The sequence below is a fragment of the Lepisosteus platostomus genome, chromosome 4 (assembly GCF_059453375.1).
Source record: "Lepisosteus platostomus isolate fLepPlt1 chromosome 4, fLepPlt1.hap1, whole genome shotgun sequence".
NCBI classification, from domain to species: Eukaryota; Metazoa; Chordata; class Actinopteri; order Semionotiformes; family Lepisosteidae; genus Lepisosteus; species Lepisosteus platostomus.
Genome location: NC_142614.1, coordinates 2,531,439 through 2,545,400, shown reverse-complemented (window position 1 = coordinate 2,545,400; position 13,962 = coordinate 2,531,439). Strand labels below are relative to the sequence as shown.

The 13,962-nt window shown below is 54.5% G+C and overlaps 1 protein-coding gene and 1 long non-coding RNA gene across 2 annotated transcripts in view; one reads left to right on the top strand and one right to left on the bottom strand.

The window, feature by feature from the left end:
* itpkcb (inositol-trisphosphate 3-kinase Cb) overlaps window positions 1-9,701 on the bottom strand; it is a 31,722-nt gene extending 22,021 nt beyond the window's left edge. The window contains exon 1 of the mRNA XM_088627547.1: window positions 9,074-9,701. The gene's annotated coding sequence lies outside the window, so the exon portion shown is untranslated. The remainder of the gene's footprint in view (window positions 1-9,073) is intronic.
* A 210-nt stretch (window positions 9,702-9,911) lies between these two features.
* Window positions 9,912-12,027, top strand: LOC148672122 (uncharacterized). The gene is made up of 2 exons (XR_015935660.1): window positions 9,912-10,067; window positions 10,186-12,027. It is a non-coding gene; the product is annotated as an uncharacterized LOC148672122 (long non-coding RNA).
* Window positions 12,028-13,962: the final 1,935 nt, after the last annotated feature.

Genomic DNA, 13,962 nt, shown 5'->3' with positions numbered 1-13,962 from the left:
TTCCTTCCTTCTCTTTCCCCCTGGAATAAACCTTTAACTTGTTCCTTTGCAGCCTACGCCTGCTGACGCAGCTCCCTACTTGACTTCTTCCCAAACCCACTACAGTTGCGTATAAACTAATTCAGCTAATGGACCAGCAGTCTCTTGGCCCAGCCGATAATTCAATCTGAATTATTTTAAAAGCCAGGGCCTTTTAGTACTAAATATAATTAGCATGGTGTATTAGCCCCTCGAGTCCCACTCAGATAACTGTGATACTACACAGGCCAGTGAAAGAGCCTGTACTTTCAACAGCCAGTCATGGCACACCGGTCCTCTCCCACAGCCCCCACCCCCACCCCATGGGTGCAAGGAGGTAGGGAAGAGATTCCAAATATTAGGCCCTTTCTGTCCAAAAACACTGCTGGGGACCCGTCTCTGAGGAAGACTACAGATTGATAATCAAACACTTTACTGACCCCCAGAGGTCAGGAAGAGAACACCCTGCTTTCAGAGAGCAGGGCCATTGAGGCAAAGAGACCACAGATCACAGGCCAGCTGTTTTCTGCACACGTCAAGAGAGGCAAAGATGCCCAGTCCAGGGTTGCATGTCAGTCCTGGTGCAAGCCTGATCGAACCAGGCATCGTCTCTCATCGCGGGACCTGTGCTGTTTTCCTGCGCTCGGCCTGTGTTGTAGCCTGTTGCAGTTTCCTTCAGCGCTGCTTGTTGCTCGGCATTCCTTACTTGTCCAGGCTTGCAGACGCAGACAGGAAGGAGTGGATAGGGACAGGGATGGGGAGGATAGAACACTCAGCCTGCACTCCTGAGGACAAGGTCAGGGCAGGGTCACTGCCGATAAACGTGTTGCAGCGTCTTTGCCTGATACGGCGGATCTGCTCCACAAAGCAGCACGAGATTGAGAGGGAAATCCTGAAACAGCTGGCTTTTTATTCCTCCTGTTTAAACTCATTAATAGGGCTGCATATCGCCAAGAACAATCGCAAATGCAAATCAAGCCACAGCCTGAGTGAGCTCTGGTAGTCACCAATGACGAGTTCCACCACTCACAAGAAGGCAGAACCTGCACCTGTCATGTCGTTCTGGGTGGAATTCTGCACGATCTGGAAACTACAAATAATCTTTTCCGTATTTTACATTCTTCTGTATGTTGTTTTTGTCATTCGTCATGGTGAGCTCAGGCCCTCTGTCACAGTTTCCTAATCGAGCCCATCGCCCCAGTTGCTGACTGGCAGCGCGCTCACAGGTGTGGAGGCTCTGACGAAGCTGTTAAACAAGAAACTGTGAAACAAGAGGGTTGCAGTGATTAATGCTTTATTGACATGGTGTTTCTTAAATACAAAAGTAGCTGTTGTTCCGGGGAGGGAAATCAGAGTTTCCACTGCAGAGCAGCCTGATCCACACCAGTCTTTACCAACAGCAAGCTCTTTATAAACTTGCAAATACCAGGTGAGGGATGTTTCGACAGTCTTGCTCTCTTTTAAAAATGAGATCAGCAAAGGACAGAGGAGCAGAGTTCTGGAACCATTCAGAGCCTCTGCTGCTCTGCCTCAGCACCGCAGGGTCCAGCGGAGCCCGTGTCTGTGTGGCTCAGAAGGGACCGTGCCACCGGGCGGCTGGAGCCCGACGGCTCAGGCGAGTCTGCAAACCCCCGGCGGCTCTGCGCAACCTCAGCACTGCCAGGGCCCTGCGTGGAGCCCCGCGCCCGTGCCTGCAGGCTGGCGGGGGCCGGCCCTGCCTCTCCCCGGGTGCCGCGTGCCGGCGGAGCCGAGATGACAGCAGAGCCCTGACCACAGCGGTGAGAGGAGGGCGCGCTGCAGCCGTGCAAGTGCAGCAGCCGAGACACCCCGGCTCAACCACAACAACAGGCAGCAGCAGCAGCAGCGACATGAGGTCACGGAGGAGCACAGGCACAGCGGTGCTCTACTTTTAGTGCCTTTCCATTCGGGAGGAAAACCCACACTCTCTCTCTCTCTCTCTCCCCCCCCTCCTCCTCCTCCTCCTCCTCCTCGTCGAGCCACGCGGACATCAGTGACCGCGCAGAGCCCAGCGCTGTCCTCCTCTCCACAGCTCACTGCAACAACTGTCACTTCGGCGCTCAGCACTTCGGGGGGGGGGTTTGTCAGCAACACATCACCCTTGTTTTGGCGCCTCCGGCTTCCGCCGCGGCTCAGATTGCGATCTCTAACACACAGAGGTGCACCGCGTGGCATCCAGCACCTAACTTTCACGTTCAGCTTACCGGTGCCAGAAGCAGTGGTGCTCATCATGCCATTCCGCCAGGCAGCAGCGGCAGTAGTTACTGGAGCAAGAACCAGGCACACTGGTGCCCGGCGGGCAGATCCTGTAAGGCGTCGCCGGGGCCAGAGGACAGGCTCCGGCCAGGCGCAGCAGCAGCTCCAGGATCGGCGACGATGCTGCTCGAGTGCTGACGGTGGAGCACAGAGCGCGGCCTCTTGTTTCCATAGTGGGAGGGGGAGAGCAGAGGGGTGGGGGCTTTCAGCATGGGGAGGGCTGGGGTGGGGGAAACCAGGGCGCTGGGGATGGAGACGAGAGGCGAGAAGCAGGCTCATTAACCCTCCCCGCGCCACAGCCCTGGCGCCGTCCCGAACAGCGACTCTGCCCGGCGTCCCAGCGGGGGGGCACGACGGCCCGTTCGCCTTCGCTTTTTTTAAACAACTGTTTTGGTTGTTTTTTTTCAACACGACTCCTCCCAGCATGCACTCTGCGGAGCACCATGCCTCGAAATAAAAATCAGAAGCCACACGGAAGGAGATGTTGATTTCCGTCCTCTGGTGAGACTGAGTCACGATCTCGGAGCACGAACGCCTCGGCGCCTGCGAGTGTGTGGGGAGGCGGGAGGTGGGGGTGCACGCCCTGCGGTGGCCAAATGGAAAGAAAAAGTGAAAAGGGAAAGTCCACGGTGCTATCGCGCCCGCTGGGCTGCAGCACTCCTGGCGCGCCGTGGCGCACCGAGAGTGATCTGGACCCCCCGGCGGCAGCAGCTGGTGCCATTACCCCAATCGGCACCACCGATGGAAGAGAAGACAGTGGGGCAAAGCCCCCGAAGACACGGCCCCTCATCGGCATCGCCGCCGCAGTCGCCCCGCCTGGTGTTTCCCGACCAGCAGTCCACACCGATGAAGCCCAGTGGGGCCAGAAGCCAGTGTTCCTCAACGCCAAGCAGTGGGGAGACATGGACAGCTGGGAAACAGGACGCACAGCAGTCTGATCTACTCCAGGACTCACCGGCTGCAGGACTGAGCAGACGAGGGAATGCGAAGCTCAGTGCTGCTGTGTCTTGGCTCCACGGGTACCTGAGCCTGCAGCGCACTTGCGCCTGGAACGGATCAACACAGCAGCGCAGGCTGCTCCTTCCTGACCAGCAGCACAGGCCTTGGGTGGGGTGAGGCTTCCACTCCAGGCTAATCAGAGATGAGCCCAGATAAGGTTAAAGAGCTGAACGTTTTGCATTTTCACAGCTCAGTTAAGCTTCTTAGGAACCTGGCGCTGCCCACGGTCCACAAAGGCATTGCCAAAGAGGCCGGCGCCCTGCGGCGCAGCTTTAAGGATGACAAGCAGCCCTCATCAGGCTCTGTCAGTCTGCAGCTGACCCCTGACCCCCCTCTCCATCTGGCTGTGCTGGGGCTCACCCCTGACCCAGAGAGTGTGTAACTGTCACGGCAGAGGACCTGCTTTTAAACCGCTGCCCAGGCTCGGAGCCCAGGAGCACCCAGGATCTAATCCCGGCAGGGCCAGGGAGTGCTGCAGGCGCCACCTCCCCACGGGATCCCACGACCCAGGCCGGTGCGCGAGTTCTCAGGGCACTCCCGCTCCGAGACGAAGAGAAGCAGAGCCACTATCGAACACGTCAGGGGAGGCCGGTCTGGGTGATCTCACACACGTGTGGTCAAGGAATGAGGAAGCGCAGACGACCGCGTTTCCCCTTGTGCTCCAGTTTGTGCCGGCGAATGGAAATTCTGGCTGTCACAGGATGGAGTGAGCAAATTCCACAACTCAGGGGGGAATGGCGGGCAGGAGGTCAGAGAGCTGGAGGAGGGGTGGTGTGAGAGAGGCTCCCAGTCGGTTCCCTCCCTGGGCTCGTTTGATGCCCTGTGAGAGAGGTGGGACGGTCAGAACTGAAGCTCTCTTTGTGCATCTTTTACCAAAGACAAGACGTTTTTGAAAGCAGCACTAACTACTATTCACAGCCCCGAAACTTCACCCTGCCCTCCAATCCCTTTACTGCAGCTCTCACGAGTTTCTTACGAAACAAGACCTAATCCCCACGTGCCAAAGTCCTGACAACCTGCTGACTTTCGCACGAAGTTGCTTTTTGGTTCAGCACATTAAACATGGTGAGGCCCAAGGAAACGATGGTCCAGTACACAGAGGTGTGGGAACCCAGGATATACTGCAGGAAACCACAGCACAGGCACATCACAACCTTACCCAAATTCACAACAGCAAGGCTGGTGCAGAAGGGCATTGCTGCAGCTCGATATCTGTGCATATGGCCATCACTGCAGTTATCCAAACAGCAGACACGGTCCTGTGCTTCGACACAGGGAAGCTCGTTAACGCTATCGGGGCTCATCTCTGATTAGGCTGCAGTGGAAGCCGTGGGCGTGAGCTGAACACAATGAGAGGCAGTACAGCATCACAGTCACTGCTTCTCCAGCTGGAAGAAAGCCTGGACAAGCTGCGCTTCAGTGGAAATCGGGACACTAGTCCCTACAACTCCCTGCCGGGATCTGTAAAGGCGATATTGTCGGGAGGCCGGGCTCACGTGGAGCAGAGGACACACAACCCCTCACTCCACCCTCATCTGAGTCACACAATGACAACAATTTCCCGCATGAAGCGTGCAACGTTCTCAATCCCAATCGGATAACATCTGCCTGCTGTCCTCCAGTGGGAGAGGGGAGTCAGACCCCAAACACGACGCAGTCTGTCTCCTACGGATGCAGACATTGATGTGAGCCAACCCCAACCCAGTGACCTAAACCAGCCTCGGAGAGTCAGGCTCGCCAGCTGGTGGGAACGTTCCTTGCATTCCCAGAGTGGGGAGCTCACAGAATTACAATGCGCTTAGGGGTTTAGGGATGCAGCCATGTTTTATTTTCTAGATTAGAGCCGAAACTCTCAAACCAAGGAGACTTACAATGTGCACAAGGTCTGCATGAGACGCGAGATTCCTTAAGACATCAAAGCTGTCCGCATTGCCCACTGCGAAACAAAAAAACGAAATATCTGCCGGGCTGCCCCTCTGCCTGGAGCGAAGAGCCTTGGCAATGTGGCAGTATGCCCGTCTGCGCAGAGCCCACTCCCTCTGGGCGGACCAGCTCCACTCCGGGCTTCACCCAGCCAAACTGGCCGTTTTATTTCGTCAGCTGGAAAGATTCACCTCCTCTGCTCCGGGCGAGAAACAAAGGTCTTGCACCTGCTGCGCTGGGGCTGAAGCACACAGGAGTGTAGGCTTCTCAAGAAACACACAGCACGAGGCGACCTCTGCAGCTCCGACACCGAACTGCCAGGCATCGTACGGAGTTAGCCACCAACAGTCATCCGAGATAATCCGATGATTTAGAGCGGTCTGCGATTCTTCCAGAATACGGTGAAAATAAAATCGCTGGGAAATCGAGCTCATCGCTTGGGACATGAAGGAATGAGCCCTCCCTTGATGACACGTGATGCTGTGATAACATGCCAAAAAAAAAAAGGCTTTTGCTGTATTCCTGGGAATCAAATGATCAGCCGTTACGGATGGTCCGCATTCCACATCCGAGGGCAAAGGTGTACAAACCTCCCATCTCCGACCGCAGGTGCTGATCTGTGGCTATCTATCCCCCTTCATCACAGCCCATTACAGTTTCTCGGGTCTCTCAGGCACTGTGGTTTGACAGGATGCGGTTGTTCACCTTGGTACACAGAGGAGGCCACCACTGATCATTCATCACACTTCACAAATTAACAACGAGCCCCGTCCGCCAGTATCCACAGATCAGTCCGCCTCTGTAGCGTGTCGCTCCGCTCTGGGCCGGAGGCCAATTCTGGCCACCCCCTCTCTCTCACTGTAACCACCAGACCTCACACCTTCCCCACAGACACCCCCCCATCTCCACCACCGTACACGGCCACTGCAACCCCCCCGGCTCCGCCCCCCCGGCTCCGCCCCCCTGGCCCCGCCCCCCCGGCGCGCCCCCTCACAGCTAAAGCACAGCACACTAGAGGAATCTAGGGAGCAGTTCTTACTCTGCTTTCACGAGTTGTGTAACAGTGAGACTGCTGTGGTGTGCGTGCATCGCCGTTCGAGGAAATATTCAGAATAGAAAAAACAGAATTCAGCGGAGCGATTCCTTGCTTTCAGTGGGGTCCAGCTCACAAAAACCCTGGCCAATCACAGCGGCCTCGGGCTCTTTAACAGACTCTGCCAAAGAAGCATATGACATCAGTGTAGAGAAACATGCAGCTCCCAGCACACACGGCACACAGCAGGGCTGAGGCACCAGGTGAGCCCACACTGCCCCACGCATGAAGGAGATGCCCTGGTCACAGCTGGCCAACGCGGGTTCAGACCGCTGACCGCTGCCCTGCAGGCCCAAGCCCTTCCAGATTCAGACCACTGACCGCTGCTCACAGGCCCAAGCCCTTCCAGATTCAGTCTGCTGACCGCTGCTCACGGGCCCAAGCCCTTCCAGATTCAGACCGCTGACCGCTGCCCTGCAGGCCCAAGCCCTTCCAGATTCAGACCGCTGACCGCTGCCCTGCAGGCCCCAAGAGCCAGCCCCCTCTCCCCTTGGAAGGTATCGTCCAACAACAACGACTGCCCACCGCCTTGCCCCTGGGCAATCAGAGCCACAGGTTCAGCATGGGCTCCTCGTCCTGGCAGGGACTGACAGCCGCCCCCCTCCCCAGCTGTCCGACCGCAGACGCGCTTGGCAAACACCTCCTCGCGGATTACGGGTGACTAGGCCGCCATTCTAACAAAAACAACACGCCTTGGAAACACAGGTTTTGTGGTGTGGCAGCAAAGCAACACAAACACCACTAATCCCCACAAGGGAACAGCGCCCCAGGCTGTCTGAGAGGCTCTCTGGAGCCGCTGCTGTTCCCAGCTCCGACTGCTCCCACGGCCTCACCCTCTCCTTCGCTGAGGGCTCACAGGCTTGGCCGGACAGCGTGTTCCAGGCACCCACCACTGTTTGGGTAAAGACGCATTGAGCGGCTCCTCCTCAGGTCCCCGAGGCGACGATGAGCGCAGGTGCCGGCAGGAATGGGGGCAGTGGCTCCGTGGGGAAGGCAGGACGGGGGACAGGAGCATGCGGGATCTTACATCCGGCACAGGGACAGATCGGTGACTGCAGCACGCGCCTGCCCAGACGTTCCCCTGCGCAAACGAGCCCGCCTGCTCGGCTTCTTGGGATACCCTGGGTATTCGGTTTAACACACAGCAGCTGTTTTTCCATTTCTTCATCACCTTTGTGAATTAATATCACTGCTGATCTGATCCCTTAACGCACTTCCTCGATTTTGACACTTAATGCAAAAGGTTGTTGTTGTTGTTGTTTTTTTTGTTTACTTTCTGCACCACCCTGGCTTTCAGCCTTGCAAGCAGCCAGCGCCAACACGCAGAGCAGCACTGGGCATGACTACCACCTGTCTGTCCCAGCAAAATAGCACCCCGCCTCTGAATAGGACAATAATTGCTTGTTGTTGTTTTTTTTATTGTGACTTCCTGTGCCTGTGAGTACCGTCTGTCAGAGGCCCCGCACGGCTTTCCATCTGCTTGTGAAAGGCAGGATGAAAGTTGTCACCTCGGGTTATTTACTGTTCTCCCTCGCAGGACAGACTGTCAACCAGAATAGCGCAGCCGGAGGAGGGTGGCGGTGTCCCCTCAGCTCTTCCTCTCCCATCTGTCGCCTGCGGACACGCCAGGACTGGCGCTGAAGCTGAGCGCGATGACAGCGGCCCCCGAGTACGCGGCGTGTGATCTGAGTCAGGCGTCGAGCAACAGGCTTAAACGATGTCACGTCGTACCAGACAAGATATGCTCTAATTTATTGACGAGACCTACCCGACGTCGTGTTAAACGTCAAACAGAGCGGCCACTCATTTCCCCCTGCGTTCCTGGAGCAGTGACTAACTCAGACCGTGAAAGGCGGCTCAGTTCCCCAAACTCCGCAGACGACGAAGTGCTGTGAGCAATATCGCCCAGGACGCGTGTAAGTTTCTCCGAGCGAGTTGTTTTCTAAGTCACACCTCCGTCGACGCGCGGAGCTTCACGGCGTTTCTCACACGGCGAGAGACAGGCCGCCGGCCCGGGACGAAGAGATAGGGGAGCTGCTAAAAAACACCGACCGCTCGCTACCGGACCGTCCGGCAAAGCGGAGCACAAGCTCAGGAGTTCGCAAGCAAGGCGCTGGACCTGCTGACACAGCCCTGATCCCAAACTCGGCGATATACGGGTCTCCATAAGGGAGGACGTGTTCTGGGTTAACGCTGCGCAGGTTCTGTTCACAGCGAAAAAAAAAACAACCACAAAAATAATTCCTTTAAAATCGTGTAGATTCCGAACACGCAGGGATGCCACCCAGTGGACACGCTACCTTCGAACCCGGTGGTTCGGCGGAGTTCGCGTCTTTCCAACTTTCTGAAACCTTTCTCCGCGGCGGGCGGCAGTACAAAGCCCAGTAGAACAGATTTTTATCTCGGAACCGCGGGGTGGGTTAGGGCTCGCGTGGAGCATCACGGCATTCCACGGCAGTAAAAGCAGAGAGAAGTAAAAGCCCGAGGAAGAGATCGCGAAGGAGACTTTCTGACCAGATCCCGCAGACCCGTAGACACTTACCAACCCGTGCCCAATGACATTAAAGAAGTAATAACAGTACAACAACAGCGGTAATGCTTGACAAGCCTCGAACACCGTCTGAAATGAGCTCTTAAAGCACTTTTTAAACGCAAGATGTCACTTAGCAGCCGCGAGCAGTGCAGGTAACTCCAGCTCTCCTCTCTGCAAACACCATCTGTTTAAATGCAGGCTGATTAGAGAGTCAGCCGCACGGGACGGGCTACCTTTTATCACCGGGTCCATCCAGGTCGGGATGTTCCTCTCCGCCTGGGAGCTGTGGGTTTTCCAGTTCGGGACCTGGGGACGGCGGAACCAGCGGGCTGGACGAGCGCGGCGCGTGTGACGACTCCGCAGCCGGGGCGAGCTGTCAACTCGAGCGCGTGCGGGCTGCAGACCGCACGCGACGTCATCCTTCCTGCTCTCGCGGTCCTGTTCAGTCCTGCCGGAGGATCGCGCGTTGCGCAATCGGTTCTGTTGCAAATCCTCCCCGTCTTTGGTCTGAGGCTGAGTCACTGCAAAAGAAGAAAAAAATTGCGAAAGCTTGCGATTCTCATGGAACAAGGAACACGATTACACCGAAGTGTTGCGGCCAAAGTCCGAAACGGACCCGACTGATAAGGTCACTTTATTAGCCCTATACAATCTCTTGCATTAGGAATCTGTCTTTTCGCAGACCCCATGAGACACACAGACAGGGAGAGAAGCTGGGGGTCAGAGCGCAGGGTCAGCCATTTATTAGGCGCCCCTGGAGCAGTTCGGGGTTTGGGGTCTTGCTCAGGGGCCCAACGGAGCAGGATTCCCCTGCCGGCCGCAGGATACGAACCGGCAACCTTCCAGCCATCTGTTCACCCATTTTCTAAAAAGACGGAACCAGCGGGGCTTGATTTTAGGGTCACGGCCGCACAATGTTTCCGACTATGAGGGACGTGTTGTTACACTGACGCGGATCACCGGCGTGCGGACAGTTACGTCACACATGCTTGATTTGTGACTTGGCCGGTATGAACCGGCGACGCTCTCTCTCGGCTTACGTCACAGTTGAAGTGTAAAGGCGGGGGGAGGAGGGATGCTGGGGTCGTGATTGACTCAGTTTTGCTTGTAGCTGTGTAGCTGCCAGTGTTTGTGTCGGGGTCCTTTGTGTCCGTTTCCTCCCTCTAATCAAAGAGCCAATAGACAGGAGACAACGAAGACAACAAGACGCTCGTTAATTACTGCGCAGTAAGCGATGTTAATTACTTAATTACCAGTAAGGATTTCCAGTTTCTGTTTTTTCCTGTGTGGATGTGCTTGTCACTGTACAGGGTCGTAAGGTCTGATTCTCTCCTTTCTTTTATAGAATTGGCGTCAGGATGATTTGCCGTTTTAAAACACAAAACAAAGGAATCGATCAGTGATTTTAGAAGGAGGCGTTCTATTCCCTGGTCCCTGGAACCAGAATTGAAAACATAACTAAATATCAATACCTTTGCACTGTTCTCGATTGTGAATTGTAATTGGACTGTGTGGGTTCTGTTAGTACGCAGAACAGAAACCGTGGCTTTGCCCTGCCTCAGAGTAAAACACAGATCCTTATCTCACAGCAAAGCACACAGTCAGGAATACAGGTGTGATCTGGGCAGTGATGCCACTTCAGGGTGACAGTTTCTGCAGGTAGAAGATCAAGACAGAGCTCACACTTCTGAAGCAGCCACAGTGCCGACGTCACTGCCTGCCCGAGTGTGTGGCTGTGCTCACTCACAGCGGAGTGAGGAAACAGCTTGTTGGCTTAAACGCAGAAGAGTCTCCCTGTTTCCACACGGGGCTGGTGTGTGTCGGCAGGGGAACAGCTGGGGGCTCTGTGAGGAAAAGGACACACCGATGCTCTCCACAGCTGCAGCCGAGCTGTCCCCTGTCCTGTCCAACTCCGTCTGGCAGATATTCCTCCCAAAGCATCCAGAACAGTTTGTGTTCATGAAGACACGGAAGAGAACAGTGTGTCCGCGAGAGAATGTGTGTCTGTTTGCGACAGTGTCTGTGTGGCTCTATTTGAGAGTGTCTGTGTGCGACAGTGTCTGTGTGGCTCTATTTGAGAGTATCTGTGTGCGACAGTGTCTGTGTGGCTCTATTTGAGAGTATCTGTGTGTGACAGTGTCTGTGTGGCTCTATTTGAGAGTATCTGTGTGGATCTATTTGAGAGTGTCTGTGTGCGACAGTGTCTGTGTGGATCTATTTGAGAGTGTCTGTGTGCGACAGTGTCTGTGTGGATCTATTTGAGAGTGTCTGTGTGCGACAGTGTCTGTGTGGATCTATTTGAGAGTGTCTGTGTGCGACAGTGTCTGTGTGGATCTATTTGAGAGTGTCTGTGTGCGACAGTGTCTGTGTGGCTCTATTTGAGAGTATCTGTGTGGATCTATTTGAGAGTGTCTGTGTGCGACAGTGTCTGTGTGCGACAGTGTCTGTGTGGATCTACAGTATTTGAGAGTGTCTGTGTGCGACAGTGTCTGTGTGGCTCTATTTGAGAGTATCTGTGTGCGACAGTGTCTGTGTGGCTCTATTTGAGAGTGTCTGTGTGCGACAGTGTCTGTGTGGCTCTATTTGAGAGTATCTGTGTGGATCTATTTGAGAGTGTCTGTGTGCGACAGTGTCTGTGTGGATCTATTTGAGAGTGTCTGTGTGCGACAGTGTCTGTGTGGATCTACAGTATTTGAGAGTGTCTGTGTGCGACAGTGTCTGTGTGGCTCTATTTGAGAGTATCTGTGTGCGACAGTGTCTGTGTGGCTCTATTTGAGAGTGTCTGTGTGCGACAGTGTCTGTGTGCGACAGTGTCTGTGTGGCTCTATTTGAGAGTATCTGTGTGTCAATGCTGGGTGATATAATCTCTCACTCTGTGTCTCCCTTTGTTTCACCAGACCTCCACCCCTCCTCCCTGTGTATCCAGACTTCAACACCTTGAGCCTCGACAGCTGGTCTTGGCAAGTAGGCATTTTGGCTGACTGTCAGTACAGGACAAGGACAAGGCAAAGCAATGTCAATGAAAAACACCTGGATTTTCCACCTGAGGGCTGCGGGGCTCCTTTCTAGTCAGATCCGGCTGAGAGGACTGGGGCAGTTGTGCAGAGACACAGGCGCTGACGTGCACCGGTACAGGGGGCAGGTGCCAACTTCTAGAGCCTGTGGAAAATGCTACATTTTTGTTCTCGCACTGCTTGTCTTGACTTTTGTTTAGGTTGAATGGTATTTAACTTGATGCTGCTGCCAAGACACTGATCGCATTTCTTTCAAACCGATACCCGACACCGGCCAGAGATAAGGTCATTCTGCTGTGTAAGAGGGGTTACAGACTGTGAGGGAGGGGGGGTATTGATGCCCAGGTGTGTGGCAGGGGGAGGGTTATGGGTGATGCCCAGGTGTGTAGCAGGGGGAGGGTTATGGGTGATGCCCAGGTGTGTGGTAGGGGGAGGGTTATGGGTGATGCCCAGGTGTGTGGTAGGGGGAGGGTTATGGGTGATGCCCAGGTGTGTGGTAGGGGGAGGGTTATGGGTGATGCCCAGGTGTGTGGCAGGGGGGAGGGTTATGGGTGATGCCCAGGTGTGTGGCAGGGCGATGGCTGCCGCCCAGGTGCGTGACAAGAGATTCTGTCCAGGTGTGTTGACAGGGACCATGTGACAAAGAGGCACAGCAGTGTGGATTTCCACAGAAGCCCTGCCCTGGATCCTCGGCTGAGTCTTCTCTGAGCTCTATCCGATTTCTATCTCTTTCTTGCTCTCAGTCGTCCCCATCAGTCCTCTCAATCCCTCCTGGTCAGTCAGCCATTCTGTGGCTTCCCAGCTGTCCAAGTTTCACTCTCTCAGTCTCCTTCCTCATTGCTGCCAGCTTCTGCCCTGTCTTCTGTGTCTGTTGTCTTCTCCTCTCCATCCTTGTCTGGACGTGAACTCATCGAAGGCAGAACCAGCCACAGAGACCTTTAACATTGTGTATATGACACTTTGAAGGACAGGAGCTTCATCAGAGAAACAGGCTTAATCTAGATAATAATAATAACAATAATAATAATAATAATAATAATAATAGCTTTCACTTATATAGCACTTTTCTAGACACTCCACTCCACTCCACAGGTGGATGCTGCACACTGGTGGTGGTGGAGGGGATCCCCATTACCTGTAAAGCGCTTTGAGTGGAGTGTCCAGATAAGTGCTATATAAGTGTAAGCAATTATTAATTATTATTATTATTCTAATAAAGGAGATTGTTTCTTGTATCAGTTGCTCATTCACAATGCATCTACACATCATCAGTGGTTAATTAAGTCTCCATCAGTAACAGAAATCCTACCGAGCGGCACCTTTTCCAAACCGGATTGACTCCTTTTAGCTGGTCACTGTCTCCATCTAGTGGTTACAAATAGTCACACCAGGGATCTCGGGAGAAGCATGATTTATGAAGCCAGTGCAGCTGTAGAAATATTGATAAAGTGACAGAGGTCTCCCTCTCCAAAAGTGATATTGATATTGATAGGCTAGTGTACAATGAACACCAAAAAAACTCAGCAGTGACAAAGAATTGGACATCTGAAAAGACGGAATATTGCAGCCAGGTTATATCAGAGTCAAAAATCCTAATGAAGTATAAAGACAGATTTTAAGGAAAGGCACATTCTAAGGGTGTTTCCGGGGCTGGAGTAAACCCTTAGAACCCACACAGTGCTCTCGCCAGCTACAACCCAGGGCAACAGTAACTGTTACCAGTGAGAGATCCATTCAGCAATACAAAATAATCGCCCTCCCTCCCTCTCGGCAGGGCGGGATGTACCTGTTCCAGCTCTTTGATTACTACGCCTCTAACGGCACCTGCGTCCTGCTCCTGGCTGTCTTCCAGACCATCGGCCTGGGCTGGGTATTCGGTAAGACCTGCACCAGCACGGCCCAGCCAGCGGGGGGCAGAGGCGAGCTTGCACAGAATCCCCTGTGGCTGTGGGAGCTCAGGCCGAGCGGCTGTGTCTTGCTCACTGCACACCTGGGGCGGAGCGGTGGCTCTGTGGCTAAGGATCTGCGTCTGTGACTGGAAGGTTGCCGGTTCAAAGCCGGCAGAGGAATCCTACTCCGTTGGGCCCCTGAGCAAGGCCCTTCACCCC